Here is a 6,000-nt window from a genome sequence, read left to right on the forward strand (position 1 = left end):
AGTTGATGGTTGTCTCCTCCACAGTCTCCAACGTGCTGTGGAAGCTCCCTGTCAGGGAGCAATTGGTGGTGAACTTCAATCATCCTTCGTTTAAAGGCTGGGCCCCTGAAGTATTCATTGCCAGACGTGAGCTGGCCCCCTGGGAAGCTGTTTCCTCGGATGTCCTTTCCTCCTGCACTTGCTCCTTCTCACTTGTGCTCAGTGATTCACCCAATGCAGATACCTCTAACTCACTATTTTTTGTGCCAATTTCTGAGCGATCTTATAAAAGGTGAGACCAAGTGATGGTGCATCTTTGGGAAGGTCCACCTCCTCAGCACTTGCTGCTCCATGGCCCAGGACCTGGAAAGAAGGGAGACGGACAAGGGTTAGCATGTAATAAGAAGGGTCAGCAGTAGCCGTTGAATGGCAATGCAATGCACCACCAGGTTGTCATGCAGAGTGTGTAAGGGAAAGAGTTCAGTATCAGGAGAGAAAGAAGGGAAGATGGACAGATGCCCTACTATGTGAGTCCTCCAGCCTCACCATCTGCAGCACCACATGCCCTCCCTTGCCAATGATGTCAATGCTGGCGTACTCGATTGGCCTGAGCACTTGCATTGATGCCGGCCCTCTTCCTGATCTTGACATCTCCCTCCTGTTGTGTTCTACCTTGTCCCGCAAGAAGAGTGGGAGTGGATTATGATGGAGAAAGAAGGGGAAAAGCCTCAAAAGAAAGAGGTGGATGAACACAGGATTGGTGGCTGGAAGGACAAGTGGCAAACTGTATGGGACGCAGGTCCCAGTCGTCAGAATATCAGTAGTGGAATGTAACTGGTCAAGACTGAATAGCACTAACCCCTACTCTACTTCTTAGAAATTTCTTGTGTGGATTCAAATGTATTTGCAGATTTAAGGGTTCTTTCAACAATAGACTGATACCCTGGACTTTCATTTCATTACCTTCTTGAGGTGGAGAAACTTCATTGAGTTTCTTCTTTTCCCTGTGCCTTTTCACCTTTCTCAAAACATTGACTAACTTTCAGACTGGGGTTAAAATTCCGCTGTGTGCTACTTTGGGCTTGTTTTATTAACGCAGAGGAATCGGTCACAAATGCATTAACCAGCATGCTAAAAATGGGAATTTGATGCAGACACGTCAACCAGCACACTAATCATGTACAATCTACCCTATCATAAATACTCCATGATCCCTAGATAGAATTACATAGAACTCCTCACTCCGTGAGGAGAGAGTGAGGGGAAAATGGAAAGGTGTGTGATCCATCCAGTACTCAACCCCCTTCCCTCCTGGCCACTCTAATTATTTTAAATTGGGTTGAAATAGTGCATAAAGAAATTTTACATAAAACGTGTTAAGCAGTGCACTGCAGAGGAAATTAAACTCCTATTCATTAAATAGTATGCACAATTTATTAAATTGAAATGAACTTTTTTATTACAAAATGTGCACTTCTCACTCAGAGCCAAGATTAAACTAATAATTAAAATCTTTTAAGGTATCCAAGATTGAGAAAGCAAACAAAAGAATTTGCTGTGCAAAGAACCGCCTATCAGATTCCGTCTCTAACATTTCAAAATCTTTCTTTGGGGCCTTCAGGAAACTCAGCCCTCAGGCGAACCCAATAAGTCTTTCACCGAGACTGAAGGCTCCCTACTTTTCCTTTACTAAATGTCATTGATGTTGGGCTGTTTGATTAGTCTTTGCTGCACCTACTCTGCCTTCTGTCGAGGTTGCTCTCAGCCCAGGCTGTGCCTCTGCTTATTCCAGCACTTTCAGGGGCTCGAGAGGTGCTTGAAAGCTGGATTGAGGCCCAGACTGTCTGGACGCGGCCAGCACTGGAAGGGCCCATTGTTTTCTTTGGCAATCATTTCTGTATTTTTCCCTTTGCTCTCAGAGAAAAAAAAGCCTTCACCAATTTGCAGCCACTGACCTAGGGAGGGGGAGGAAGGGCCAGACTCGCTTTCCGCCCTTTTCCCCTGCACTAATCTGACTCTGTCTGCCGGGTTCTCCTATCTCTACTCTGACTCAAAGAAGGCGGTTTCAGCTTTATAGAAAGAAAATAAAAATGTTTTCCCTCAACCTCTTCTTGCGTTTAACTCTTTAGCTGATGGAGGGTTTCCCCATACTGTGCTAATGCTATGATTGATTAAGTGATGCCTTGTTTGTCCCAGTCACTCCTTCACTGGAACTCAAGGTGGCAGACAGCTCTCCCTGAGCAGACAAGAATGGAGAATCTGCCCATACCTTCGTGTTTTACTTATTATTTGAAGAGATTTTCTCAAAAGTGTAGGTACAAAGATAAAAATGGACCGTGAGGGAAGACAAAGCACAGAGATCAAAGCTGCAAAAGAGTAAAAGGGGGATTTTCCTGTCCTGGAGCTGAAATATAGTAAACTGCCAGCCTGATCGGACCTTTTGGTGGGAGCACACAGTCAGGGGTTACCACTTAGCTGTGGCCCTCAAAGGCTCCAGCTGCTTTTAAAGGAGGCTGCCATTTGTTGCTGGACAGAAAACTAGAAATTTCAGGCTAACAGTGCAGAGCACCTCCATTTTCTGTTGCAGCTTCGGAGGTGTTTCTGCAAGAATTACAATAAAGGAGGGCTGCCCTGTTTGGGACCCCAGGGCAACCTCCCCACAGGAGCAGCATAAAGTCCACTTAGCAGGAGGTGGCGAACACAGTAAATGCTGCATCTAACAGCTAACGGGTGTAGTATTTTGCTATACTAAGTAGATACCAAGTTTGCTCACACCTTGCCAAACCATGACTGGTTTGAGGCTGCATCGTAAGCCTGCCACAAGGTAGCTCTTTCCAAGCTTCACATGCATGTGAATACTGCAGCAAGGCATACACTATTACTGCCACTTCAAACTGGAACAGCTGTCGTATCATTATTTGGAAATGTGACACCACAAACTACAACCTACCTGCATGATTCATGTTCATTTACTTACACACAAGCTGGGATGCAGGATGGTCACTTGCGTCTCCCTATCTGCTCTTCAAACTTCCAACATCTCAACACTACTTTTCAGTTTCAAGGATAAGGCAATACATTGGAGATGGAAGCAAACCCGAACAGGAGGAGGGCCCCCTAATTTTCAATTTGAACTGGTTGTGCTTAACATCTTGGAACCTAACAACATAAAGGGGGTGCCAGCACCTGTCACAACTCCACAGGTAGCTTGCCCATTTTAAGTAGATGAATTTTGGGCTGCTTTCCTGACCATCAGCTGCCCCAAGATAAATTCCAGGAGGGGGTGCAGCAGCAACAGGGGGGTGGGGGGGGGGGGGAGGGCAATTGCATGTACTATAGAGTTGGGGGAGCACTCCTGATCCTCCTGGCTCCACAGCTATTTTTTTTTTTAAACTTACCTTTTGGTGGCAGTCCCCATAGGCCACAGCAACCCGTTGAAGAATCCTGAGCAGAGCAGGCTTGATCAAAATCCAATTTATCAGAAGAAGACTAAACAGTCACGAGGGCCCCCATTTACATATGTAAGGGGCCTAACACCAGTTTTACGCAGCTGCCAGAGACGCCTGAAAAATGTCCTGACCCAATATCGGGTTTGACGTCTTTCAGCCGTCCTTGGGACACAGGACATTGGTCCATGAAATTGGCCTTCGTTGCGCCGGTTTTACGCCCATAAAACAGGTGCAATGAGGTCCAATTTCTACTCCAACATATCCAATCAATGCAGAGCAGCAATCAACAAAGCCAATAGAATGTTGAACTACAAAAGCAAAACAATAGAAGTTAGAGGAGCTGTACAGTGCTTTGGTTGGACAGCATCTTGAATACTGCGTCCAGTACTGGTCACCAAGAAACAAAGGAGACATTGAAACACTGTAGAGAAGAGCCACAAGGCTGATCCCCAGAGCTGGGTGTCTAGGCTACGAGGAAAAACTTGGATTTTTCAGCCTGGAAAGATGGCATTTGAGGGATGATCTAATGGAGATATATACTTTAAAATTAAGGGAATGGATAAAGTAAACCCAGAATATTACATAAATGATAAACTATGGGAGTAGAACTAAGCGATAAATGTTCAAACCAGTGAAAGGTACTTCTGGGACTGATATTAGGGAGTTCTTCTTCACACAAAAAGTGATCAACATATGGAATAAACTTCCAGATAGAGCAATGGAGACAATTGGATGCTACAGTGGGATGACATGAGAATGTTTCTGGATGAATGAATTAAGATGGGCCAAATTGTCTTCTTCGACCATAATTATCTTGTGGTCTTGTGATTATGCCGGGCTTCACTCTCATACCAGCAGACACATTGGTACCAGTTGCAGGACCATCTCATGACCCAGCACATGGTAAGTGATAACAAGACTCTGGAGAAGATGCAGAGGAGGGCAACCAGAACAATGCTTAGTCTAATGGCTCTTAGTTATGAGTTTATGCTCCAAGAGGTAGGAATATTTACTTTAGAGAAATTCAGGCTTTGAGGGGAGATCATTGAGGTTTGAAAAATGATGACAGGATTGGTCTCAGTCCAGTTAGTTAGATTATTTGAGATGGATAGGGATGGTAGGGATGGAGATCACCCATATAAAATCTGTCAGAAAAGAGGTTAGATGCCAAGAGTATTTCTTTACACAGAGAGTCATCGCCCCCTGAAACATAAGGTGTTTTCGGATTCGCTACAGTCCTTTGAAAGGGCACTTGAAAAGCGTCTGAGTGAAAATAATATTTCCAGTTATATATGGAAAGTTACTAGTTAGCTTCTGAGAAGTCATGGACTACTGCCATCTCCTGGAGCTCATTTGATTGCCTAGGGGAGTCAGAGAGGAATTTGTCAGAGTTTTTCCTGAATTGGCCACAATTTTATTTCCTCTGTATTTTTGCCTCTCCTAGGAAATGATATTATGGGGGGGCAGTGGTTGGGTGAGTGGTGTATGTAGTTGTACTATGCCAGGTTTGATAGGCCTCATGGTGTTTTCTTGCCTTTCTTCTTCTACGTTTGCATATAAGGAGGTAAACGGTCACCTTAATTGCAAGAGGTTCCCACTAAATCCCAGAAAGCTCACTAACCCCTGCCACAGGAGACCCACCAGGCCAAAGCACGCCCAGCTATCTACATTAATCACTTTTGGGGAATTAAATTTGCTTGCACTTTCTGTGCTCAGAGAGTTTTCTTTTGCGGGTGTATAATAAAGTGTAAACAGATCAAAGGACTGGTATTTGTGGTGAACGTTTTAGTATGAGTTGAGTTAAACAAAATGTCAAACAAAAACACCACTTGACAATTCAGCTTTTGCATAAATTCAAATCTGCTTCCACACATACTCCAAATAAGCTACTCCACCCTTAAACAGTGACTTTCTCAACCCAGAACTTCCTCAGCATGACCTTGATTGCCCATTTCATACAAGCAGTCTGATCGTACAACTCATTTTTCACAAGAAAATTGGAGAATCGTACTATTGGTAGTCATTTTATATTAAAATTGAGGACCTTTGCCATTTTGAGTGAGACCTTATAAGGTGATCTCTGCCTGATTTTCCAATCCCTAATTACCTGTTTCACTCCAGAGCCACCACGACAGCCACTAGAAAATCAGCCCCTAAGAACAAAGTATGGGCAACGATCACACTGTGTATCACTATACACAGGCAGGCGTACCCACACACACGCCCATGCAGATTGTACTGCCACACACCCACACAAGCAAGCACAGAGGGTGTAATCTGCACTTAGGACAGATTCCGTAAGGAGCAGCACGCCTGAAAGCTGACTATATGAATCACCAGTGTGAAGTGTGTGGGAGGTTGAACAGGTCGAAGTGGTTGAGAGTTGACCTCAATCTGTAGATGGTCCCAACAATTAAATAATCAATAATATGTAGACCAATAACTGCAAATCTATGTTCCTCCGGCAAGGTGGGGCTGGGGGGTGGGGGGGGGGGGTAACAAGAAAGTAGATGTGTGTAAACAGATGAGCAAGCAAGTAGAAACAACTCAAATATTCCTTTCTACAGATACT

At 44.4% G+C, this 6,000-nt stretch overlaps 1 long non-coding RNA gene across 2 annotated transcripts in view; it reads right to left on the bottom strand.

The window, feature by feature from the left end:
* The window catches only part of LOC137342393 (uncharacterized), a 75,579-nt gene extending 69,957 nt beyond the window's left edge, over window positions 1-5,622 (bottom strand). For both annotated transcript variants that reach the window (XR_010967247.1, XR_010967248.1), the window contains exons 1-2: window positions 5,536-5,622; window positions 235-342 (exon numbers count right to left, since the gene is read on the bottom strand). This is a non-coding gene — a long non-coding RNA (uncharacterized lncRNA). The remainder of the gene's footprint in view (window positions 1-234; window positions 343-5,535) is intronic.
* Between the last annotated feature and the right edge of the window lie 378 nt (window positions 5,623-6,000).

Source organism: Heptranchias perlo, chromosome 25 (genome assembly GCF_035084215.1).
Source record: "Heptranchias perlo isolate sHepPer1 chromosome 25, sHepPer1.hap1, whole genome shotgun sequence".
Classification (NCBI taxonomy): domain Eukaryota; kingdom Metazoa; phylum Chordata; class Chondrichthyes; order Hexanchiformes; family Hexanchidae; genus Heptranchias; species Heptranchias perlo.